Source organism: Triturus cristatus, chromosome 8, assembly GCF_964204655.1.
Source record: "Triturus cristatus chromosome 8, aTriCri1.1, whole genome shotgun sequence".
NCBI lineage: Eukaryota > Metazoa > Chordata > Amphibia > Caudata > Salamandridae > Triturus > Triturus cristatus.
In genome coordinates, this window is record NC_140591.1 from 175,102,447 (window position 1) to 175,116,680 (window position 14,234).

The window sequence follows — 14,234 nt, forward strand, 5'->3', positions numbered from 1 at the left end:
CCGTTATATATGTGGCTACAACTCAATTTAGTGGCAGATAGTGAGTTCCACCCAATGGACTATGGGTGAGGAAGTTTGTTTAGATAGAGAGTGGAAGTATCAGCATTTGGACAACTATATATCAATGCGGGTCACTCCTATGGTTCAGAATTGAGGCACTGTTTATTTTAAATCTTTATTTAAAGGAGTTTACAACAGTGAAGTAATACACAGTGGTAATAGAAATGATACACAAGAGAATCGAGAAAAAAATTGTGAGAGAACTAATAGAGTATTAGAAGGGGTGGGAAGAAGAATAAACAGACATAAAAGTCATAGGCAGAGAGGCATGAGTATGCAGGCCATAATTAGGTGCATAATAGGGACATCACAGAGATATACGTTTTTGCCGAGTCTTAACATTATTTCCAGTGGATGTACATTAATCGTCCTTGAGGCCATCGTTATCAGTAGGGAAAAGTAGCAAGTAATTTCGCATTGGTTGCCATGTTTTTAGGTCTAGAGGCTGGCGGCTGCAACGTTGCATGTATGCCACTAGTGGTGACACAGTATATCAAATCGCGGATCCAGGCCTCCATAAGTAGGGGTGGTGGCGCTGCCAAAGTGTAGTGATACCTGGCTCTTGGTCAATTTTAAAGCAATGGCTGTATTGCGCCGGACTCCTACCGGCAATAGTTTAACATAGCCCAGTAGTTCCCTCAGTGGAGCCGGGTTGAGTGAAAGATCAATCAAGCATGACAAGATGGAAAAAACCTCCTTCCAGTACCAAAGTATTGGTGCACAGTTCCATGAAAGATGCGAAAAGTCAGCATGTTCCCCCATGCATCTGGGGCAGCAATGCGATCTATTGGGGTCAATCTTAGCCATGAGATGTGGGGTAGTGTAAGCCCGGTGTAAGTATTTAAAATGTAATAATTTATGCTGATGGTTATTGGAAACCAGCTGTGTCTGCTCACAGCAGTAGTACCATGTCGTGTCCGGTAAAGGGTTCCCCAAATCCCGCTCCCACGCGGTTTGAGCCCTCTCCACCCCAACAGGTCTCAAAAGGAGAGATGCATGGTATAGACAAGTAACCAAATGGGCACTGTCCAGGGCTGTGATCACCATAGTAAGTGGTGAGCGATCCATAGGTTTTGCAGGAAAAGAAGTGTAGTGTGAATGGTGTTATATAGTCAGTGCAGATTAAATCTGTCCATATGTGACACATTATGCCCTTCTGTTAATGAGGCAAACACAAGGAGATGATGGTTGGAGCGCTGAAACTTTTCAGACACTCACCCCCAGTCACAGATCTGGGTTGAATCCATCATCATTCTTTAGCTCACTTCGCCACCTCAGTTCAGACCCAGCTAAATGCATATCAGTCTTGACCCTGTGCCTCATGGGAACAGTCCAGCCCGAACTGTCAAGCCAGATCTTCCCTGAACCAGAAACAAGCATCCTGGGACCAGTTTCTGGGTAACACCCTTCATCAGCCAGGCTAGCTTGAATCCAGTGGCAAAGTGAGCAAGGGACCCATGTCTGGGCATACCCTGCCAACTTAGGCCGAACAAAGCAAACACAAGGAGATGATGGACGGAGCGCTGAAACTTTTCAGACACTCACCCCCAGTCACAGATCTGGGTTGAGTCTATAATCATTCTTTAGCTCACTTTGCCACCTCAGTTCAGACCCAGCTATATGCAAATCAGTCTTGACCCTGTGCCTCATGGTAACAGTCCAGCCCGAACTGCTAAACCCGGTCTTCCCTGAATCGTAAACAAGCATCCTGGGACTGGTTTATGGGTAAAACACTTCATCAGCCAGGCTAGCTTGAATCCAGTGGCAAAGTGAGCAAGGGACCTACGTCTGGGCATACCCTGCCAACTTAGGGCGAACAAAGCAAACACAAGGAGATGATGGACGGAGCGTCGAAACTTTTCAGACACTCACCCCCAGTCACAGATCTGGGTTGAATCCATCATCATTCTTTAGCTCACTTCACCACCTCAGTTCAGACCCAGCTATTTGCAAATCAGTCTTGACTCTGTGCCTCATGGGAACAGTCCAGCCCGAACTGCCAAGCCAGGTCTTACCTGAACCGGAAACAAGCATTCTGGGACCCGTTTCTGGGTAACACCCTTCATCAGCCAGGCTAACTTGAATCCAGTGGCAAAAATAACCGATGGATTTAGGCCCAGATCCCTGTACTGGGGTGAATGTATGACATTGTTCTGCATTCTGTCCATCAATTGTTCTTTTTGCATTTGCTTCTGTTCAGGAGGTCATGGGCCATAGCGTGGCGTCATTGAAGAGACTGCCCAATGATCAGAGCTGGTACGCGGATAATACCCGCTTCATCAACAGCTCCTTGGACACCAGGAGCCAAGGTTATTGTGAAAGGACAATATGTGGTGGTGTATAATAGGTCAGAGCCCAAATAACACTGCAGTCTAGTCCGGGCCCAGCACGTAGTAGGAAGCATCTGTATTTCGGATGGAGTCGTAGGAAGGTCTTGTGGTATAATGGTTGAAAGGGAATAAGGGCAGGCCTGAGTCCATTCCGGATTAAGGTATTGCAAGCGAGCATCTGGGTGATACCAATAGTACGCAACGTGAACCTGCGCTATAAGATAGTAGAGGTAGCAATCAGGGGCCCCAAAACCCTGCAGGCATAAAGCAAGGTCAATGTTTGCCAGCTGACTCTTGGGTGTTTGCCCGCCCAAACCAGTTGGATGAGCATGCCACGTAAGGTGTCAAAGAAATTGCCTGTCAGGACTATGGGAATATTAAGAAATAAATATAGAAACGGGGACAGCACCACCATTTTGATAATTGCGATTCTGCCAGCAACAGATAAGGGGAGTTTGATCCACTGACCGATTTGGGATGAGAGTCTGTTAAGAGCAGTGCCAAATATGAGGCGGACAACCTCCGCACTACTCCGCTGGAGATAGATGCCAAGTATTTTGGGGAATCAGCACACCATTGCACAGGGAATTCAAGGGGACAGGGGGATGTAGCTTTCGTCAGCGGAAAAATTCCAGATTTGCTCCAATAATTAGTACGTTCCGAATATATCCCAAATCAGACGACCTCTCGAAGAACGGGAGAGAGATTGGACTCTGGGTCCCTGACAAAGAGCATCACATCTTCGTATATAGAGAAGCCAGAAGGGGGCCCGGTAGAATCATAAACTCTGAGCCATATGACCCTCCTGGAATTGATGTCCAAGGAGATCCATAGCGATAATAAATAATTGCGACGAGAGAAGGCATTCGTGTCTAGTGTCCGGCGATAGCGAGAATTGTTTGGTCAGGGCGCCATTCACTCTCAGTCGGGCCAATCGGGCAGTGTAGAGCAGTCGAACTAGGTCCCAGAAACCTTTAGGCACACCCAATTTCTATAATGCAGCATGCAGAAAAGACCATTTGCCCGAATCAAACATCTTTTCGGCATCCAGTACGACAGTCGCTGTGGGAAAATCAGGAGTTATCTGGTTTAGGAGAGCGAAGATTGTGTGGAGATTAATTGAAGTAGAACTTTTCGGAACAAACCCAGATTGCAGCAGAGAGATTATGCTGTCCATAAGAAGGGAGAGGCTGGTAGCGAGGACCTTAGCTAAAAGTTTGTTGTTGGGATTCAGAAGTGACAAGGGTCTATATGAGGTGCAGAGTTGTGGGGATTTGCCAGGCTTAAGTAAAAGAGTCATCACCACCATCACCACCTCTCGCAGTGTGGGGGGAAGGACTCCCTGCACAAAGGATTCCGCATATACCTCCAGCAAGTGAGGGGCCAATAAAGACTTATAGGCCTTATAAAAATTGCCTGTAAAGCTATCCAGGCCCGGGGCATGAGTTCCACTCAGGGCATCGATGGCCTGTGAAATCTACTCACACGAAATGGGTGAGGCGGGGAACTGTTCTACTAGTTAATCAGCAAGCGACTCATCCACGACAGCACTACGAGACATATACAAGCGAGTTTCATAGGAAAGGAAGGCAACAGAGATGTCTGCACCATTTGTAACTACAGAGCTGTCTTCTAGTTGCAAGTCCGTGATGAAGGAGGCATGATACAGTGGGTGGAGCAGACTCGCCAGGTGCGTCTAGGCCTCTCCCCCTCTCCGTAGACCCGTGCCCGTGCATATTTGCCTAGGTGCTTCACCTCGTGATCTGCAAGGTTGCGAAACTCATGCAGTAGCATAGAGCAGCGGTGCAATAGTGGGGAGGGGTCAGTTTCCGTGGCCTGCTTGTCAAGCTCCCCCAATGCATGCTCAATAGTTGCTAACTACCTTCATATGGATCTGAGCTTTTCTGAATGCTTGGCAATGCAGATTCCTCTGATGTAGGCTTTAAAGGCCTTGCAGAGCACTGAATATTGTGAAACGGATCCGGTATTGACTGCAAAATATTCCACAATAGAATCTCGAATTTCTACCCAGAACACTTCATTCAATAACGCTTTAGTCGCGAGGGGTGTTGTAAAGGTGGGGGATCGTATGGTTAATAGAACTGGTGAGTGGTCCGATAAGGTCCGAGGGAGGTGCTGGATATCAGTGGCCATGATCAAGAGGTCGGGGTGAGGTACCAATGGTCAATACGTGGTCACCATGTGGAGTGGAGTAAAAAGTGTATCCCTTATTGAGCAAGTGTCTGGAACGCCAAATATCTGTGAGATTAAATGACCTAATAGCGGTAAATAGTGCCTGTATCGCTCTGGGTTTAGTCACGTGGCTTGTGCTAGTTGAATCCAGTGAAGGAGAGAGGGTTAAGTTGAAGTCACCACCCATTGATATACAGTCAGCATGCAGACAGGTAATGTGTGTGGAGATGTCCAAAAAGAAGTTGTGTGCATCCACATTAGGGGCATAGACATTAATCAATAATACGGATGCGGTGGCTAAGGTGCCAGAAACCAGTCGGTAGCGGCCCTCTGGATCTGTTATTACCTCGCACATCGTGAAAGGGATTGTTCTGTGGACCAGAATGCAGACATTTCTGGAATATGTGCTATAGTTAGCAAAAAGGTGGTTACTACCCCAGCTAGCTGCATAGTGGTTGGGAGAATGCGGAGGGCAGTGGGTCTCCTGTAGAAAAGCCAACTGGGTACCATGTCTGGCCAGGTAGGACAATACATGTAGTCACTTTTAGGGGTTAGTCAATCCCTTAACATTCCAGGTCATGCACTTTTTATGTCAGTGCCCCGGTTCCCTTAGCGGATGGTGTCATGTGGGCTTAAATGTAAAAGCAGCACTGTAAACGTATGGACAGTAAAGTAGTGCATGGTATGCATTTTAGTTGTGCCCTTGTGTGAAAGAGGTAGAAAAAATACAATAGCAAAACAGAACGAGGCCCATACCCACCACCCACACCGAATAGCAAACAACCAGTATCCGGTGAACCCCATAATAACCCAAGAACAAAGAAAAGCAATCAAATGGAGTACTCCTAGGTGGTGAGGAAACACTCAAGGGAGAGTGCCAAATGTTAATAATCCTGGTGGCGTAAGGAGCAGCCTAATCTGGTACATAAGCAATAGAGGCAGTTGTAGCTCTGTGCCGAACGAGGTGGCTAGTTCCATGGTTGTCCCTGGTTAGTAGTCAATATGGCACAGCAACACAATAATCATAGTACACCGGCAAGGAGAAGGGTTACAGATCCGCTGGGACTCGGGAGGGTGGAGAGGCAGAATCCCTTCCTCCGGGTGCCCCTGACCCAAACCTGCAGCATCAGCAGGAGAGTCAAAAAAGTGATATTTGCCATTGACTTTTGTGAATTTGCTGTGGGCCTCCTGGACAATTGGTGTGAAGTCAGGGAAAAGGGATACAGTCATACCCTGATATTGCAACCGCTCTCCCTCACAGATGAGAGAAACATAGTTAATGAAATTCAAATTTTTTCCTGAAGTTTAAATTAAAAAATAAAGAAAAGATTTTTTTTTATGTGGCTTTATTATTTAATGTGATATATAGACAACATCTTTTTAAATAACATTTATTGTTACATCATTTTAATTATTCAAAATAGGTTATTCAAATATTTTATAATTAAATAATAAATGTGCACTATTTTTATCAATTATTTTAGTTTGTGAATACCCAAGGTAATAAACATAATGAAAAGTTACCTTTGTGAATCAGGCCCACAGTTTAGTAATATTGGTTAGTTTTACAACTCAGAAATTTGGGAGTTATACATACTATCATTTGATTCAGTGGGTACTTTGCAAAATGTGTTTTAACTTCCACCGTGGATTTGAAAGAAAAAAATTCTGGGTCGGCGTATCGGCTGCAATGGGAAGGGCCCCAAAAGGCAAAATGAAGACATCACATTTTTCTTTGAAAAATTGACCCATGTGGGTAGCTGCGGTAATTGGCCTGGGTTCATCTGCTACCAAATAAATACCTACTAAACCCAGACCTTTTTGAAAACTAGACATCAGTGGGAGGGCAGGGTGGTGTGGATCCAACTTTCCTATCCAGAATGCCATGCAAAACCTCAAGGTTTGGCTAACATCACATATTTTCCTCGCATATCTTTGAGGGACAGTTCTGGAATCTGTAGGGATCCACAAAATCTCTTCCGCCCAGCAATCCTTCTGACACTTTTCCAGGTAAAATCAGTAGATTGTAAAATATAAATTGGCAGGAGGTCGCAAAACCTTCTGTGTTATTGATTTGAATGAGGTATGATTTATTTTGCAACTATCTAATACTAACTGCAAACAAGGGAGGAGGCCTGCTAGGGACAACAGACCTTTTCTTTGGAAGTCTACATCTTTTGTAAAAAGAAACCTCTTTGTGAATGATTTGCAGTGGAGGCTGGTAATTCAAGCAGGAGAGGGGGTGGGCAGGCACACATGCACTCACACCTCTAAATGCACACTCACTCACACCCTATGCATTCATAAGCCTGCACACATACACTCATGAGGCACAAGCACACACAGCCATTCACAGCAGGCATTCACCAATACACATATACTGGGTCCCAAAGGGATGCTGACCCCATCCAACTCTGTGATGACGCATCTTTGATAAAAACTGAAGCGCCCAGGCCCGAGGCTATCAGTGACACTCCCCCTCGTCATGAGGGAGAGGGCCTCGAGGTACTCTGCCAGGCGGAAGAGGTCATGCCCACAGGGCTGTAACATCTTCAGCCCGGCAAAGTTCAGCTCAGACAGCCAGACTCCTGTGCATTTAGCGCATGCCCAGAAGCTGCCTGTCCTGAAAATAAAGAGTGTGTGTCAGGCTGATCTTTGCTCAGCCTGACAGACACTCTTTATATCAGCCTAAAGGTGGGAGTGGGAGGTCCACCCTCCGCCCTAAATGATGAGTTGCTGCTGATAATTTGCTACCCAAAGGGTCTGACCAATTGCTTGCAGCCGAACAATAGTTCAAGCCACTGATACATTTGATTCTGATTCACAATTAGGAAAGGGATGCATTTTTTTTGCACCCTCCTAATTGTGATTTGAAATGAGTTACAAAAGTTGCTTTGCAAGTCAAAAACACCTTTCCAACTTGCAAAATATATTTCCACGTTGCATTTTTCAGTCACAAAGCCTGTGATTTTCTAAATCACATGTTTAGATTTGCAAAAAGGCTTTTGTACAGCAAGCCATTCTAACACAAGTTTTGGTACCCTCTTAATGTTCTACCATCCTCACCCTTCCCCGGGCAATCTGCACCAAACATTTAATTGACAATCTAAGATGGATGCATGCTTGTCTTGAGTATTCGTGTTCAGATTTGTGAAGCACAGCCAAAGTTGTTAGTGGTCAAATGATAGCTTATCCTATGGGGCAAGATATTGCTGACTCTGTAAAATCAATATATGTCCATGTGATTTCCTGTAAAATTGTTTTGCTGTTTAGTATTTTAAAATTTTCTGTGCTATCAAGACTACATTCATACAGAACAGAAATGTATTTTATATTTACCCATGTATAACTCACATTTCCTTAGTTGGCATTCCTTTTCCAAAAACTCTACCCACCAGGCCAGATTGAATGCCTAGTTTAGGTCTGTTGAGGTACATGCACGCTAAGGAGAGAATTACACTTGTGACTTCTCTCATTCAGGCATGCATTCACTCCATTCCCACACATATGCATTCACTCACTTATTTAAATGCTCACTCATGCAGTCACCTACTTGCTCACTCACTCATGGGCTCACTCACATATACCCTGACATTTTTGTCTCTTCTCATGAATTCAATGTTTCTCCCTTTATACAGGCATCTGGAAACTGTGGATGTTGTTATCCCAAGGCCCAAAGTGCTGTTGCCACCAATTGATTACATGACGACAGGTAGGCCTCTTTATTCTAATCTTATGCACTGATATACAATGGTTTTCAATTCATACTGTAATAACTGTTACCTGGAATTACTACCATTGTGTCAGGGCCAGCATATTGCCTTGGATTTCCACCAATGATAAAGGTCTATCAGTTTACCAGGAATTACAATCATTCTGCTAGGATCAACATGTTGCCAGGGATTACCACCATTGTGCTGGCTCTAGCAGGTCTACCAGGAATTACCACCATTGCACCTAGACAAGCATATTGCCTGGGATTACCACTATTGCTATAGGCCTCTAATTGTACTAGTATTTACAACCATTATGTTAGGGTCAGCATATTTCCAGGGATTACGACCACAATGGCAGGTCTAATATTTTATCAGGAAATACTAAACATCTTGTCTGGGCCAACATGTTGTCAAGAATTATCACCATTGAGCCAGGTTCACCATTTTGTCAGGAATTATCATCATTGCACTAGGCCCAGTTTCAATGTCAGAGATTATCACTATTGATTAAGGTCAACATTTTACTAGGAATTATCAACATTGTGTCAGAATCAGCATGTTGCCACAGTTTACCATCATTTTGCCATGGTAAGCTGCCGTCGACTACTAACTATTGTGTCAGAGTCCTGTACTCTCAGAGTTGTGCCTGTGCTTTGCAACAACATGAGTGTTGAAAATAATGATGGTACAATTATAAAATATTGGTAGATGTATAGAAGTATCACACAAATAAATGTTGATGGAACAGAACAGATAAGCTACCCTTTCAGGAATCCCTTTCTGTGGGATGCGAATACGCTCAACCACTATATGTGGCATGCTTGATCATCAGGCTGCTACTACACTCCCTGTGTTGCCATCGGCAAGGGTGGAGCAAAATCATTTTTTTGGGTTCAAATAGTATGAGGCGAGATCAACTATTTATAGTGATATACAGTTATAACTGCCTTAGGGATGCCCAATAAATTCTGATCCTTTTATTATAGGTTCCCCAGACAGGATTAAAAGATTTAATAGATGGTACCTGAGCTTTATCACCCTACCATCTCTAAAAATTGATGTCCACATGTTTCAGCCAATCATCTTGAACCACTAAGGATCAATGGCCTAAATCAGGACATAAGATCCATGTCTCCGAGTCTCTGTCAAGGTCAGTCTGTCAGTCGTATCAGTAGAAGAGCAAAGTTTTAATTATTACACCATGCAAGTAAATTACTCTTTGTATAAGTATTTTGACAAAAGGAGTAGTTCTCTGTAAAAAATAATCAATTTTTATAAAACACACATTCATTGTAATAAGGTAGGTATAACAGCCCAAACACAAAGGAATGTGGTATGTCTTACATGCTGCACAATACTACACTTGGTTGTGTTTGTGCAAAGAACTTATAAGTGAAATGTGAAATGTTGCAAATCGTGATGCACTGCAGACAGAAACGTGAAGCACTTAATGGAAACAAACATAAAATCCGAAAATAACATCAAGAGTTCTCTTACTCAGTCGTCCAAGTAAATTTGCCTTGATGGTTGAGTCTTTCGAAATTGGGATCCGATAAAATTCTGGTTACCTAGAAAACATTGATACAAATTTACTGCTATTTTCAGTATTCTGTAAATCTTAGAGCAAAGAACTTGAAAATCACATATAATGATAGCAAAAACCCTATTCAACACCATTTCCAATGCCATCTATGTGTGCTTTTGGGCAACATTTTCATGCCATTGTGAGGTGAAATTGTGTTAGACACTGTTTCTTTTACCACAATACTCAAAACATAATAGTTCTATTGAGACCTGCGTCTGATGTTGCCATGGGACCTATGTACTAATAGGTCGCTTCACAAAATCTCTAGTCGCACAGGGCACAAAATGACCTTCAGAATTACCTGCCTAATAAATTAATTAGGCAGGTCACTATGTGCAGCCTGCTGTAAATGGCTACAACAAAGACAGGGAGGGTGGCCTGCAGGGAACAGCAATGGTTCCTGTGCTCACTGTGCTGCTGGAACCCAGCTGCATCTGACTGGCTAGTAGTCAGACTATTTGCCAGCATTCCACCCATCACTTTTTGTGTGTTTGTGGCCATGTTGTTTAGGCACCACCGGGCAAGCATTCTGTTTTTCAAAAACAAAATTCCAAAGTGTGAGTTTGAGTTTCAAAACACAAAGGCAATGGTCATGATGCTCAGGAATACTTCTCTATGTGCTTCGAGGTGAATGATTGATTTCCCTGGTCAGGACAACCATACCTTGCCTAGATAGGAAAGGGCAACAACCTGCAAATCCAGTCAAATATGTGCAATCAGTTCATGATTTTCCTCTAGTGACGTCACCTTATTTCTGCCAATGAAAGCCCTCTTCTAGGTGGTTCCCCACCTTAAAATACATTAGGGAAACAATGAGTTTGGCAAGGTGGGTGAACTACTAACTTATGGTGGTTCATCAATTCTAAGAAACTGTAAATGGCCCCTTAACTGTCAGACCTCTTGATGCTAATGGAGAATAAAATGATTTCAATATTCTATGGGGTTCCATACTGGGAACTGCAATTGCCCCTTTTGATTTGCAAGCAATGGCTGGAAATAACATTGAATCAAATATTTAATTTCTTTTGATCAAGGTGTGTTTAGTCATGTAGACCCTTGGTCGCGTATATAGGGCCCCTATCCATGTGTAAACAGATGTAAATCACCATATGGGACATAGCAGCAAGAAAAAGTAACAGAAACATCTATATTAAGAATGCTGAACTATCACCCTACATCCAGAACTGAAGATTTTGCGTAACCAGCATTTGTAGGTGATGTGTTGAATTGGGCAGCACATACTGTGGATGGGGAAACATACTGCAAATGTGGTGGACACTTTTGCAACCTCAACTTTGTGGCTATCTAAAAACGTTTGGAATTTATTTGCCACAACTCTTCATGCTACTATACATACACCTCCATGATACATATATTACTGATGCAGAAAGTGTGGTAAAATACCAAATATACCTTATTTTCACAGGGAATGTGAAAGATGGAAAGATAATTTACAGAAAAATATTTCCCATGAAAAGAAAAAAAAGAAGGTACAAAACTATATTTTGCTCTACCTAATTTTCTGAGGCTACAAATGAAGAATCTCCATAATGGTCAATCTGCACAGATTTATGGACAGAGTTAAGACTATGCATTAGCAATTTGTTTGAATCATATGTCTAAACTCTGCACATTTTAGGATTGACTCACATAGGAGTAGATGTTCTGACATTCAGCAAACTTGTCAAAATCCCTTCAACTTGTGGACCTAAAACACACATCCAAAGATTTACAATTTTGTGAATTGTGGGCACATATCTGTCTAATAATAATAACAACAATAATAATAACAAAAAATAATAATGATAATATATTAATCATAATCATAATACCATTTGTATAGCGCACACCTGCATCCGAGGAAGTGTCCCGACACTAGCAGCATGCGGATCAACCAGTATTGTAGAATAAAAAGGATCAGGACATCAAAAGTTAAATTAAAAAGTTAAATACAAATTAAAAGAAAATTAAAAGGAAAGTTCTTGAGTTTTTATTTTTAATGTGGTTTTGGAGGAGGCCAAATGTGATCTAGGGGTAAAGGAGTTCCAAAGTTTAGATGTAAGATAAGAAATGGATCTGCCCCCTCTTCTTGCTTTGCAAACCTTGGGTACTTGCAACAACTTTAAGTATTTGGATCTGAGGTTTGTAGCTTGAAAATAAGGTTCAAGTCTGTTCCTTAAGAATAGAGGTCCTTTCTGGTCAAATGCTCTAATGCCTTAAATTGGATGCTCTTATTCAGTGGCAACCAGTGCAAGTGTTTCGAATAAGGAGTAACCAATTGCTGAAAAGGTATTCTTAGGATCAGTCAAACAGCTGTGTTTTTAATAATCTGGAGACGCTGAATCAGGTAGGCTGGAAAGCCCAAGTACAAGCTATTAGAATAGCCGATTCTAGAAGTTGCAACAGTTTGGACAATGATCTTTCAAGTATTTTATGGGACTAAATGCAATATTCTTTTTGAAGTCTTAAGTTTGCAAAACAAAGAGAAGAGAAAGCCTAGATCTAAGTTTCAAATGAAAGAGTGGAACCGAATTTGATACCTACATTTCTGTCTGCAAAGGAGAGTGTAGAGACAAAGCTCATCTGGCTACCATCTGCTTCCATTGTTTATGAATGTAAAAGATGTCAGTACCTTCTCATTAGTCTCCTGAAAAGACAGGAGGAGTAGAGTGCCATCTGCATATAAGATCACTTATACGCCCCAGTATTCAATGAGGCTAGACAGAGGTTCTAAGTAAATATTAAAGAGGGTAGGGCTCAATGCGGTGCCCTGTGGGACTCTATAACAAAGAGGTCTTGGGTAAAGGTAAATGGCAGAAGGTAAACTGCCTAAGAGTCTATCCTCTAGAAATTCCTGCAGTCAAGTCAAAGTTCATCCTTGGAGTCCAATTTTCCTTAGTCTATATAGGAAAGTTAGATATGAAACCATATCAAATGCTGGCCAGATACAGAGCTAAATCCCAGACAAAATCCAGATTGAGAATCATGCAAGTAGTGACTGGAGTTTAAAAAATGAGTTAGTTGCTTTGTTAACTAATTTCTCCAGCATCTTCAAGGCCGTTGACAGGAGTGAGATTGGTCTAAAATTAATCAAAATCTTTTGCTCAGCATTTGGCTTCAGAAGTAAGGGAAGCAGAAGGGTCTGTTTTCAGTTTCTGAGGACAGTAGCAGTCTCCAAAGAATTGTTCATAATATTATTTAATATTGGATTAACAGAGGTGGATACACGATTTAAAATGTTAGGAGGGCACTGATCAAGAGGAGATTTAGATTTACACTTTGTTAGACTTGGGGGTCTCTAGTTGGCACAGGTATGCACCTGTGACAAATAGGGACCTCCTCCTCTAGTCAGGGTAAAGGGGTATACTCCTAAAATGGGACCTCTCCAAGTGGGGCTTCAAGCGGTTGACATGCAGGACCCTCAAGGGGTTCCTGGGAGACTGCAAGTTCACCAAGTAGGTAACCGGACTCTTGCGCTCCACAACCTCAAAGGGGCCGGTCCACTTATCCTGGAGCACACAGGGCTCCACTGGGGCCATGACCCACACCTTCTGTCCAGGCTGAAGCTCAACCAGAGTGGCATTCTGGTCGTACCACCGCTTCATCTCCTCCTGGCTGGCTTCCAGATTTGCCTCAGCGAGTTGTCTGAAACGCCTAGTCTGGTTCCTAAAGGCCAGCATGTAGCTATATACATCCTGGGGAGGTTTCCTGAGAGATTGCTCCCAGCCTTCTTTGACCAGACTTAGAGGTCCTCTCACTGGGTGTCCATAGAGAAGCTCAAAGGGACTGAATGCTAGAGGTTTCTGTGGCACCTCACGGTAAGCAAAGAGTAGGCATGGCAAGAGGACGTCCCACTTACACCTCATGGGTTCCTCAAGACCCATTATCATACCTTTTAGGGTTCGGTTGAATCTCTCAACCAACCCATTTCCTTGGGGGTGGTAAGGAGTGGTGAACTTATAGGTTACACCACACTCTTGCCACAGGGACTTCATATACTTAGAAATGAAGTTGGTCTCCCGGTCAGACACTACCTCGCGAGGCAATCCCACTCTGGAGAAAATTCCCATCAGTGCTCGTCCCACCATGGGGATCGTCACTGTCCTCAGAGGTATGGCTTCCGGGTACCGGGTGGCATGGTCCACCAAGACCAGGATGAACCTGTTGCCCATGGCTGTCTTGGCGTCCAGTGGCCCCACAATGTCAATACACACCCGTTCAAAGTGGGTGCTGACTACAGGGAAGGGCTGGAGAGGAGCCTTGCGCTTCCTCCCACTCTTACCACTTGCCTGGCAAGTCTGACATGTCCTGCAGTGAGTGTCTGAACTCCTGCGCATTTGGGGCCAATAA

At 43.3% G+C, this 14,234-nt stretch overlaps 1 protein-coding gene across 1 annotated transcript in view; it reads left to right on the forward strand.

The window, feature by feature from the left end:
- The window catches only part of ERG (ETS transcription factor ERG), a 684,573-nt gene that overhangs the window by 311,768 nt on the left and 358,571 nt on the right, over nt 1–14,234 (forward strand). The window contains exon 3 of the mRNA XM_085621258.1: nt 8,222–8,295. The gene's annotated coding sequence lies outside the window, so the exon portion shown is untranslated. The remainder of the gene's footprint in view (nt 1–8,221; nt 8,296–14,234) is intronic.